Raw genomic sequence first — 13022 nt, forward strand, 5'->3', positions numbered from 1 at the left:
ACTAAAGTGATGTCATAGCAAACACGCGAAACAGTCCGCCAACCCACTGTTGCTCATAAACCAATTAGAAACTGTGATCGTAACTTTTGTTCTTATTATACATCTACAAATGGAGAGAGTGTGGTTTCCTTTTCATGATCCCAACTTTAAAGATTGATTCCCTAAAAGGCAAACTAAGACGCTAAAACAACTAGTGTCCGGATGGGTTGGACAATAGTGAACCATTTGAAATCTTCACAAATATTTTCTGAACCAATCCTTCATCCAACCAGCCTTTTTTTCGGAGCTTTGAAAAATCGTTATTTATTCAGTTGTAACCTTAGGGAGTATACTTATTTGGGAAATTTCAATTTTCATTGTTCCAATTTCTGTTTATCAATATACCGTCTTGCGTAATTGCAACCAGGATAAATAAAGTCAACCTCGTATTATCAACAAACTTATTCCTACACTTATGGAGAATTACTGTGTTGAGATTAGTGAATAAAAATAAGCTCGGCGATATTTAAATAATATTTATTTAAATAACCAATAGTTGAATAAAAATTGTGAAATGTTTAAATAATCGAAAGTGAATAAGCCTATTATTTAAATAAAACAAACAATTATTTAAATAAATGCCACTTTTATTCAAATAAATGCTTGGTTGCGTAAAAAAAACATAATTAAATAATTTAAAATGATATTATTTTAAATTTGTGGATAATGAATAAACAATTCCGAGCACTAGTTGAGATAATATTCAACGTTGCACACACTCAATCTCTATTTAGTGCCATTTCCTGCCAATTACGGACAAATATTTTTTTTTAATAAAATGTACGAATTGTAAAAAACTTTGCGGACTTGGTCTTTTTTTAATTTTTTTATGTCATTTTTTATATACTTTTCGTAGCAATTTTTAAGCTAATTAATAACCTCGGGTTTTTAGTGTTTGCAGCTCTAGCCGCTCTTGCCTTTGACTTTGGAAATCTTTGGCGCCACTGTACAACAGGCTAGTTTGAATAATTGAAGGGGTCTTCCATCAAGATTGCTTTGCAGGATATATTCCTTTTAATCTATATAATTACTCTACCCTCTCAAACTTTATTTATTGTAATCATGGATATAGTTGAAACGAACAGAAAAAAGCCATTGGTGATTACTTCCAAATCAGAAACGTACATCTTACGAACGGTTTTTCGACTTACTGAAAGCCAGTGTAAAAAATTGGAATCCTACCTTGAGGGAGGATATTTTAGATCAAAAGGGAGTATATTTTAGATCAAAAGGGAGTATATTTTAGATCAAAAGGGAGTATATTTTAGATCAAAAGGGAGTATATTTTAGATCAAAAGGGAGTATATTTTAGATCAAAAGGGAGTAAATTTTAGATCAAAAGGGAGTATATTTTAGATCAAAAGGGAGTATATTTTAGATCAAAAGGGAGTATATTTTAGATCAAAAGGGAGTATATTTTAGATCAAAAGGGAGTATATTTTAGATCAAAAGGGAGTATATTTTAGATCAAAAGGGAGTATATTTTAGATCAAAAGGGAGTATATTTTAGATCAAAAGGGAGTATATTTTAGATCAAAAGGGAGTATATTTTAGATCAAAAGGGAGTAAATTTTAGATCAAAAGGGAGTATATTTTAGATCAAAAGGGAGTATATTTTAGATCAAAAGGGAGTATATTTTAGATCAAAAGGGAGTATATTTTAGATCAAAAGGGAGTATATTTTAGATCAAAAGGGAGTATATTTTAGATCAAAAGGGAGTATATTTTAGATCAAAAGGGAGTATATTTTAGATCAAAAGGGAGTATATTTTAGATCAAAAGGGAGTATATTTTAGATCAAAAGGGAGTATATTTTAGATCAAAAGGGAGTAAATTTTAAATCCAAACATGACCCGCTAGCACGTGATATGACTTGTTTTTAAGACTATACGCTTCGCTTATTTTATTTTGTAATAATAAGTTAATACCCAAGTCATCTAGCGAAACTTCTGGCCAGCCGTTAGAGGCGCCACTATCGTATAAAAGTTGAGTCACTGAACACACCAATTGGACTGTTCACTTTACATAGAGCTGTCAACGGTATTAGCCTAGCTGATTATTATTATTATTATTATTATTATTATTAAAGTCCAATTAGTCCTATCACAGAAATATATCATTAGTTGATTCAGCTAAAATATTCTCTACATTAGACGTTTCCCTTTCCAAGGTTTCAATTAAGTATAAAAATTTAATATATTTTTACGTCTATTGATTAACTAGATGTTTATAGGGCGTAGCGGTCTACCAATTTCGTCGTAATCAAAAATGCATTCTCTAGAGGTTTTATTAAAGAGGCTTTCAGCTTATACGAAACATTAATATTATTTTCTATCTTCTTTATGTTTGGGAACGAGATATTCCTTAAGCCTTTGTCTGGGGGAAATATGAAAGCGTACTTTGGCTAAGAACGAGCGGGATGGATTGGAATTTCTCCGCATCCGGAGTCTCGTGATTAAAAACTCGACTGCTCGACAAAAGGGATCCTAGCGGATAAAAACTCATCGGAGCGAGGGAATCATCTCTCCGGATGATTTCCCGGAAACGTCAGGTACGAGATTCTTCATCATCTCCCACGATTCACTTCGGCACGCCACCCCCGCAACCCACACCGCCCACCCATCGGTTTCTTAGGATATAGACGGAATTCGCATTCGTAAGCCGCAACCTAAATCTAGAATTTGTAAAACGGATTTCCTTCACGTGCGCGCTAAGCCTCGGCAGCCTATCACCGACAAAAAATCTAACGGGCGGCCAGGTGCGTTCCGAAGTTGCCGTACCGTAAATGGATTTACGTTTTGCCCTGGGCCTACTTTTCGCAGTCTTTCCGCGATAGTTGTAAACTTCGCGCGGATATAAATCAATCTTTTCCGTATAAACGCGAATTGGAGAGAACGTCCGCGAGATTGTTCAACTGGGCGGAACGGAAGCGAAGAAAAACTCCACCGAAACAACCAAGTTGGCGCTGCACGCTCTACTCGACCTCGAACAGTTTCTAATCGGGTGTGTAGTTCGCGAACTTTCGGTTCGCCAATTAAAGCAGTGACCCTTTAATAAAGGCTAGACCAGCCGGAAATCGAGATTAAGGAAACACGTGCGTGGTAAGGTGTAAGCGTCAAAAACGTAAATTAAATAAATAAAGAACATTTAAAACGTTATCAGATATAGTCCGTAACTTGCAGTTCAAACTCTCCCAAGTCGACAGTGGCGGTGTCAGGGAGTAGGTCAAACAACCCAATTAGCCTACCTTGATATTTTAAGGACCCCCAAATTCTGAACAAATTTGTTACAACATTTGGTGGTTAACTCTAAAATCCCAAAAATTCTACTATACATGAAGAATTTGATAAATCCTAAACTACTTCTAAGGGATCCAAACAAGTTGGCAAGCCAAAAGAGTTTTTAATTTTAAGTGAAGCGTAACTGTATCCGTGGTTCTGAGGTAGAACGCTCACCTGTCGTGTAAGAGGGCTCGGGTTCGAATCCCGGCCGATTTAAAAATTATACTACACCCAATGACAAAAAGAGGGCGCTTTTGGAAAAACGTTTTCCCTGATTCTAAGAAACTGGGTACGCAGTGATTACCCTTTGCCCCGAAAATACGAACGCGTTCGCAGGCCTGACAGACAGACCCACCCACAGACAGACAGACAGACACGGTGGTTGTATAACCCCTCCTAGGGTACAAATTCCCCTCGGAGAGGTAAAAATGAAATTAAATGCTTATTATTTGACCTTCCAGATCAAAACTTCGTAAACTGTGGCTTCAGCCGACTCACCGTTGAGTAAACATTAAGTCCGGATTCGTACTGTACGCTTTTTCGCGTTTCAGGCTTTGACGTCACGTTGCCGATCCATTGAGCAATGAAGTCATCGGCTGTATAAGAGCAAGTCACGTGTCGTCGCTGCACGGAGGAAGGCTAGCTGCAGACGCCCCAACAGATGATTTTTTACAACAAGCGTAAAAAGGGTTTAGCAACGGTCTCAACGAAAGTTCTTTTTCAGATATTTCGTCAGGCCCGTAGCCAGAAAAATTTCGTCAAGTAACTTTTTGTGAGGGGGCACATTTTTTCGTTACCTAATTTCGAAAATTGACATAAGTGGCGCCGTGAAATATTTTTGGTGTTCAACAAAAAAAAAATATTTATTAAGAAATAGTTACCTATAAATAACGATCTAAACCTTGGACAAAGGCAAGTGGTCCAAAAGGAAAATATCTACGAATAGAAGCTTAAAGATAATATTATTTGAGGGGGAATGGATTAAATTGAGGGGGCAGGTGGGGGCAAATAAAAAAATCATTTGAGGGGGCAACATATATTTTTAGGGGGTGCCTGTATTTCATTGAGCCTTACTGAACGCAGCTCGAAAAAAGATACAATTTGAATCAGGACCTGACCGAGTTAGGTAAAGAGCAAGGCGATTCTGGCGTGTTTGATTACGTGTCGCCATTTAGCATTTATATAAGCCACTTCTGGAAGATTGGGCGGCGGGGGGGCAAATCAGACTATCGCCCCTTTCGAGATAGTCAAATCGACCCAATTTCTCAATCGAGCGGATCCGACCAATTGTACCGCTCTGCAATTCAGTTTCGTTGCTTTTAATGCTAATTATTAGAATATTAAAATGATTTAAGCTACGGTCGTTGAAGGTCTTAAATTAAATTGAAACCGTCTATTGTAGTAAATCGTTTTACACTTCAGTAAATTTCGTTCCAATTTATTGGATTTTAGCGTATAAGCTTTTTCATATAAGTTATAGAATACCTTTATTTCAATACATCTTTGAGTGCTAACAAGAGATTCTCAGATAACAGTTACGTTATCTAAACCGAGCTAATCATTTCGATAGATCAAATGTCAGATTATCTGCATTGACGTTCAGATTTTATCACATCAAAATGCGAACCAGATAGTTTAAACCCGAAACTAATCTCAATTCATCGTAAACCGACAGACAGACAGGAATATCCGTTAGAAGTAAACCGGGATTATCTTAAATTTGTTTATCAGATATACTAGACGCATCGGCTTCCCGTCCGCCGGTGTAAAGCCACGGTAACACGATCGACTAAATCGATGTAATACTGCGTTTAAAGCCAGTGTCGGCTCTAGGTGAAGTAGCTCTTTTTTCAACAGATGTCGCAAACGTCGAAATCAAAACAAGATGCTGAAGCTACATTTTGAACCAAAAGGCGGGACATAAAAGTATGCTAATAAACATTCAGAGTGCCCTATATGTGAGCAGTCCATTGCAACTTATAGTGAAATTCTTCACCAATTATTGACATAAAAAAACGGTTTCGACGCTAGCTAGTTATCAAAACTAGTTAACACGAGCCTTTGAAAACAACTAGTATTTGAAATGATGGCTTCTTAATTTTTGTTTCAAAAAGCAGGATACACGACAGCGAAGAAGTAAGACTGAACTATAGTCCTATGGGCTTATTACAGTTGTTGCAGTACAGTCCAACCACTTATGGCTTCTTCGTGTACCCTGGCTTACCGCATAAAAAGTAAAACAACTATTTATCCTTCAGAACTCACTAACTATAAGCGTTAGTTTTAGTTTTCTATGTTCGGAGTTTTCCGTGCGGATACTTCGTCTGTTTGTGGTTTTATTAATACCCTCGAGTATTTATCATATTCCGAACGGTTCGATTCCGGAATAACATGAAAGGCATTACAAATCCTCGCGAAAATCACCTTGGAAATATATTTAGAATTGGAAAAGACAAAACAGTCGGCTCCTAATGTGGAGGAACTAAGCGATGATGAAGAGATTTGGGAAACGGTAGAAGTCGCGTTGATTAAATCCTGATTGGAGTGATGAGACCCTGATTGAAATGATTAAATCGTTATTTAAATGGTCAAATCGCGGTTGAAATTATTAAATCGTGATCGAAATGATCAAATCGCGGTTGAAATGATTAAATTGTTATTGAAATGATTAAATATCGATCGAAATGATCAAATCGCGGTTGAAATGATGAAATCTCGATCGAAATGATCAAATCGCGGTTGAAATGATCAAATCATTATTGAAATGATCAAATCATTATTGAAATGATCAAATCATTAATGAAATGATTAAATATCGATCGAAATAATCAAATCGTGGTTGAAATGATCAAATCGTTATTGAAATGATCAAATCATTATTGAAATGATTAAATCTCGATTGAAATGATCAAATCGCGGTTGAAATTATTAAATCAATATTGAAATGATAAATCGTGATTAAATTTCTAATCATTTAGTCATGATTATTAGAACACCCTAAGGCCTAGTGAGCTGCCTCTCGATACAAATCCACATATTTGGTGTTATAACCTTTTACTTTTAGTTTTGTGGTTATTTTTTTATCGTGGATATATTTAAAAGCAACTGCATTATAGTTTAAATAAGATATTCGTGAAATTTAAAAGGCAAGCTAAGCTTCCAAAAAGCTTAAAAACGTGAGAAAAAATAAAACTTAACACTATTCGGCTATGGTCTGCTATAAGGCTTTATTTTTCCTCTCGTTTTTTTAAAAGATTGTTTTCCGATATTTTTAAAACGCAATAAATCAGTTTAATCGCGCAAACCAGACGTGCCAAGAATATCCTAATAAAGCGATTTATATCTCTAGTTGTTATTCATTTTATTTCGTAGAAACATCTATTAAAAGGCCCTCTGCGGAGTTAAAATGTTTTTCAAGATTTACAAGTAAGAGTGTATTAAATGTAATTAAAGAAAATATAAGATTTTTTCTATGTTACGTAGAGCTTGGGGAAACGGATAAATTAACCTTCAAATTTCAATTAATCATAAAAAATCCGAATAATGGTTTTTTATGGATATTATTCACGACTATTATTAAGTGTAGGAATCAGTTGATTATCGTGGCCTAATGGGCCGACCACCACTACCTCTTACGCATTGTTATCATCAGAACGAACTAAGGTTCAAGTCAGCTTTTAATACCTTTAAATGTCAGGTGGCCAGGGGCGTAGGAACCCGGAGGGGCAGGAGGGGGCAATGGCCCTCCCTAGAATTTTGCTGGGAGGGTCAACTAATGTTATTGCCCCCTCCAACCTTTGGTCAGTTGGAATCTGCAAAAGGCTCAAATTATCATTTTAAAAGCATATACAGTTTATAGAACCTCAACTGTGTTTAAATTTCAGTCTTTTCCCGCCAATTTACACAGTAGTAACCAGTACACATGCATTCGGAGAAGCTACACTCCATTAAAAATTAAAAACCATTCTCCAGACCCCTTTTCCTTTATCTTTGCCCCCTCCAACTTCTAGAACGTTCCTACGCCCCTGCAGGTGGCCGAGTCACAATGCGTAGAAGTGTGAGTCCTTCATGCTACGCGAACCAACAGCTCAATACCCTCAATATTAACGTTAACCTCAACAAGTGTTTAGGGAAAGTTAAAACCACTTCAATCAGTAAACTCAACGCGGAAGGAGTAACTTCGAGTTTTCACCCAGTGCCACCTAGTAGTAACCAACACCAGGAGAACGCACTAACGCAGTGTTGTGTACAAATTTCATTGGATGAGCCTTTTCCCTGAACGTTTTACGGAAAGGGGGGAAGACAATTTCCAAATTTTCCCCTTCCGACGGCAGCTGGTGCTAAAGCGTCTAACAATGAAAACTGTACGCGAGAAAATGCACGACTTTTGACCGGTTGCGTTCTCCTTGTGTGGGGTGCTGTGTTTGTTGCTCCTAGGTGCCACAAGCTATGGGATGGAACCCGGCTTCTCTTGCTGCGAGACCAAAGTGCTAACCACTCCGCCAGTGCCACCTCACTCGTAAACCAGCCCATTATAAGTCACTCGATATCTAACGCCAAGCTGAATATTAGTAATATAACGTTAATGAGTTATTTCGATCATGTTTGAAATATCTCGCTTCGGTATTAGCCTAGCTGATTATTATTATTATTATTTTTATTACAGTGCATTCTGTTTACTGAGTTTTAGCTTTAACGCTTTTAATGATGTTAATATACATTTATTCTTTTGTTAAATAATAAACTATAGAATAATAAGTTATTTAATTATCCAGATATCCAGTGATAAATTAACTATTAATAGAAGAACACCTCTAAGTAAATAAAGACCGAAAGCATTTTCATCAAATTAGCCAAAAATTTGATTTAAAGATCCGTAATTTAATTTAAAATATTGAATTTTCCTTGGATAAACTATTTTTGATCAAATACAATTTGATCAGATGGGTTCAAAACCCAATGAAATATAGTTGGTCTACTTTTTGATCAATTTACTTTCCCAAATTACGTTTGTTGATATTTTTATAGAATTTAATCCGCATTTGATACGGGTTAAAATGATTAAAAATAATCTGATTCCAATTTGAAACTACCATTACTTCATCAAATTAAATTTAATCAAAATGTGATAAAACGATTTATCCTATATAATATTTTCCAAAGTTCAACATTCTAGTTTTCTATTGGAAAAAGTAATTCCATATAATTTTGCTTTTTACAAAGTACATTATCCAAAGAAAATAAATTCAAGTTTTTCCGGCGCAATTTAAAAAAAAAAAAATAAAAAATAAGCAGGCTGTGTTGATTGATGATAATACTAATAATAATAATAATAATAATAATAATAATAATAATAATAATAATAATAATAATAATAATAAAAAAGGTTTATTTAAAAAAAATCAGATTTGGTCGGCGTTTACAATATCTAGGCAAAGTCATGGGTGACTTGCAGGCCTTTAGTATCAATGATTACTTTACAACAACAAAAAAGAGAAAATTTGCTAAATTATATGAGTTTTGTTTTTTTAAGCAAACATAAAAAATTATAAAAATTAGTTGTTAAAATTTATGAGGGATTATTATTATTGGTTTTTACCGCGACATAATAAACTTTTTCGCTTCACATTTGAAGTGCGATATATTTTTTATATTCACTGGGGACATTTCATTAAATAGATTAATACCTTTATAAAAAAAATCGATTTACCTTTTCTTTCAGTTCTATAATTTTCGCCTATTAATAAATGTTTTTTTCTTATGTTATATGCTTGTTTTTTTTTCGGTACTTGGTTTTCAAAAACATTACATTATAGGAAGAGTAGCTTAGTGTTAGAGCCAGAGGGAATTGGGTGCAACACTAAAAATGGAGTAAACACAGTCATTCTTTTTTCTACTTTGGTTAATAGAAAATATTTACGTAAATAGACCAATCATTGTAAATATAATCCAAAAACGCGTTGTTTACAGAAGAACAAATTTAGAAATTAACCCTACAACAAACCACTAAGCAGTGTCGTAAGTCATTCTTGGTTTAACTTCGGTATTGTCTATAGAAATAGTTATTGTCATTTATAAAGCGTAAATTAACATTCAGATTTGTACTCGCCAAATATCCCGAAACATGTAACGTAAACTTTACAATTTTGTTTTTAAAAATAAAGTGTTCTATAGTGTACAGTCAATCGTTGAAAATTACTTTATTTCAAGTTAATTATATTTTCACTAGTCAGAGTGATACAATTACAATATTTATTTTGTTTATAAAGTTTTTAAGGATATTGGATAAAAGGTACAGGTATTATACGGTTTTAAAGTTTAAAATAATATTAAAATAAAATAATCTAGGCAGGCCAGCTTTTTCGGTTTCCATCGAGCTTCTGCAAATTTCCAATCCTTTTTCCCCGGGCATTTAATCTCTAGACTCTACAGACAGCTCTCTGCCAGTAGAATGCGGATTTTTGAAGGTGCAGCGAATATTTGGAATAAATTAAGCGGAAATCGATCTGTTGACTGGAGGTGTTCCGTAGCTCCCCCAGATTCAATAAAACGCTATTTACATAGCTAGCTAGTTTTTTTTATAAGCCAATGATATCCGTTATGCAAACGGAAATAAAAACTGCTAAGCGGAAATAAATATGGTAATTTTACTATTCAGCTGTCTTAAAAAATAAAACTTTGAAAATTAATTTCAGAGCACCACAGGTTACTGTTACTATCTGATATGTTGGTTAATTTTCAATAATAACATAAGTATATAATCTAGTCTTACGAGATAAGTATTGGACTCCCTATTTTGCTAAAGTTATTTCCGTTACGATAATGTCCAACTTATATCAAAACATACAGTTTGAATCCATTTCTGTTTGGATCAAATAATTTTGATCAAATCAGAAAAAAGTTGAATATCATACATTGTAATTAGATCAAATATAACGCATTTAGGATTGTAACTTTCGATCTAATTTAACTCATTTCGGATTGTAACTTTCGATCAAATAGAACGCATTTAGGATTGTAACTTTTGATCAAATAGAAGGCATTTAGGATTGTAACTTTTGATCAAATAGAACGCATTTAGGATTGTAACTTTCGATCTAATTTAACTCATTTAGGATTGTAACTTTTGATCTAATTTAACTCATTTAGGATTGTAACTTTCGATCTAATTTAACTCATTTAGGATTGTAACTTTCGATCTAATTTAACTTATTTAGGATTGTAACTTTTGATCAAATAGAACGCATTTAGGATTGTAACCTTTGATGAAATAGATCGCATTTAGGATTGTAACATTCGATTAAATAGAACCCATTTAGGATTATAACTTTCGATCAAAGTAGCCCAAATTATGGATGAAATATTGGCCTCAAATATGATTCACTATTATCGTAATGGTTGTTCAAGTTGATTTTTTAAAACAGGGTTCTGTAGACAAAAATCGCGCAGTGAGAAATACATCAATACATATATATAGTGATCGTCCAAAACTATTTTATTAAGAAATATGGTTTTCATATGAACGGAGTGTAACTTACGACTTAGATACTGTAACCGATTGTTATAAGCTACTACAAATAATTACGCGGGAGTACTATCGATTGCTTACGACGTTTCTTTAGGTAAGCACGGCTCCATATAAAACTTTTTGGGGTGGGGGGGGGGGTGGTCATCACATTGATATTAGCAATGGCCCCACTCTTTAGGTGTGTAATTTATGTAATCATTATTAAAAAAAACATCTTCTATTTCCTGGTCAGTTTACATGTGAAAACCAATAGCATGAAATCATTATTCCTTCTCTGAAATCGCGTACGTAATGGTTTTGAAGTTACAATTATTACATCCTTTAATCGACTGTATAATTGGCAGTGGTCACTATAACGATTATTAGGACACACTCAATTAAATCTGATTAAATCATGATTAAAATGATATAATAATTATTATATATATTAAATCAAGATTAATTGAAGTAAATCTGGATTCAATTATTAATTCACGATTCAAATATTTAATATTGATGCACATGATTAAATCTGGGTTGAAATGATTAAATCTTGATTGAAATGATTAAATCTTGATTGAAATGATTAAATCTTGATTGAAATGATTAAATCTTGATTGAAATGATTAAATCTTGATTGAAATGATTAAATCTTGATTGAAATGATTAAATCTGGATTGAAATGATTAAATCTTGATTGAAATGATTAAATCTTGATTGAAATGATTTAATCTTGATTGAAATGATTCAATCTTAATTTAAATGATTAAATCTTGATTGAAATGATTAAACTTGTTTGAACAGATTAGCTACAATTATCCTGTCGGCGAACGATTTCGATCGCTATTAATGTCGAGAGTGAAATGATGAAATCAAAATTAAAATGATGAGATCGTCATAGTAGTTTTATTAATTTAAACATGATTATTAGGAGGCTTTAAAGCATATTGACGTGACCCTGAATAGATTTCATATTCGTCTGTAAGGCATATGGACCAAATTTTTTCCGAAATGAAGTTTAGTTTATCCGCAAAGTATTGCTTATTTAATTATTTGTGTTTTTTTATAATACCATTAAATGTTTTTTGTTTCACTTATGATCCATAGAGAAATCAACTAGTAAACGGTAAACTTAATTAAATTAATTAATGGAATGCGCAAGGGATATTTTAACCATTTTCTATTTTTATATTTTTGACAAGCTGTAATTGATAGCTAGCGTCGCGTCGTTGAGTAGGAGACCAAAAACCATTTTAATTAAGGCGTGGTTGAAAAAAAACGACTATTGTTTATAGCTAAATATAACGTTGAGACCCATCTAAGTGAACTCAACTAATTGTGGTAATTAGCGAAAAGAAGTATACGAGGAAGCTTGGATTAATTAAAATCTTAATTTTATAACGCTAGTTAACGTTATTTATTAATTATAAATTATAAATAAAACAAAATAAATAAAATTCTTATATTAAGTCCTCGAAAATATTTTAACATTTTTCAATGTCAACTAAATACAGTTTAACATTTACTAGAGTTCGGGGAAATGGATAAATTAACCGCGAAAATTTAAATTAATCATAAAAAATCCGATTAACTGTTTATTTATGGAGATTATTCACGACTATTATATGATTTATTACGCAACAAATAAGTTTTTATTCGGATAATTTTCGGATATTGATATAAAAGAAATGAACGGAAAATTTATTATCCGAACGCTAACATTTACAATCAGACCTATTGTCAGACTTAATCGTCGATAAAGTCGTCTAACTAATCATATAATTAATCAAACGATTCTACTTACGTTAATTCGTTTGTGTCTTCAGCTGTAGAGATGGAGGAAATCGGTAACAATGTTGCTGAAGCGAGTTCAAGCTCGTCGTCGGCCAAATGAAGCAGTGTCCTCTTCGAACTCGGCGCGCGCTCTGGAAGGACAGGTCCCGTCTCGTGCCGTGGCGCGTGCAAACGGGGTGTGTACCCCCCCCCCCGCGCCTTTTCTTATATTTTACTGTTCCGTTTCGACGTTGCCATGACGACCAACCGGAAAGACTCGGAGCGCCGAGAGCGGACCAGTACCGGGAAGTCAGACACGCTGGCGCCTCCTGCGTCACCGCCTCGCCCCTCCACCCGCCACGTACGGCAAACCTGCGCGTTTGTTTTCCCGGCGCAACCCGCGTGCTCTACCGAGAAGAAGG

At 34.2% G+C, this 13022-nt stretch overlaps 1 protein-coding gene across 1 annotated transcript in view; it reads right to left on the bottom strand.

The window, feature by feature from the left end:
* The window catches only part of LOC149959848 (N-acetylglucosamine transporter UNC93A-like), a 113608-nt gene extending 100845 nt beyond the window's left edge, over nucleotides 1–12763 (bottom strand). Inside the window, exon 1 of the mRNA XM_090165182.1 lies at nucleotides 12632–12763. The gene's annotated coding sequence lies outside the window, so the exon portion shown is untranslated. The remainder of the gene's footprint in view (nucleotides 1–12631) is intronic.
* Between the last annotated feature and the right edge of the window lie 259 nt (nucleotides 12764–13022).

Source organism: Leiobunum rupestre, chromosome 2 (assembly GCF_980474605.1).
Source record: "Leiobunum rupestre chromosome 2, qqLeiRupe1.1.hap1, whole genome shotgun sequence".
NCBI lineage: Eukaryota > Metazoa > Arthropoda > Arachnida > Opiliones > Sclerosomatidae > Leiobunum > Leiobunum rupestre.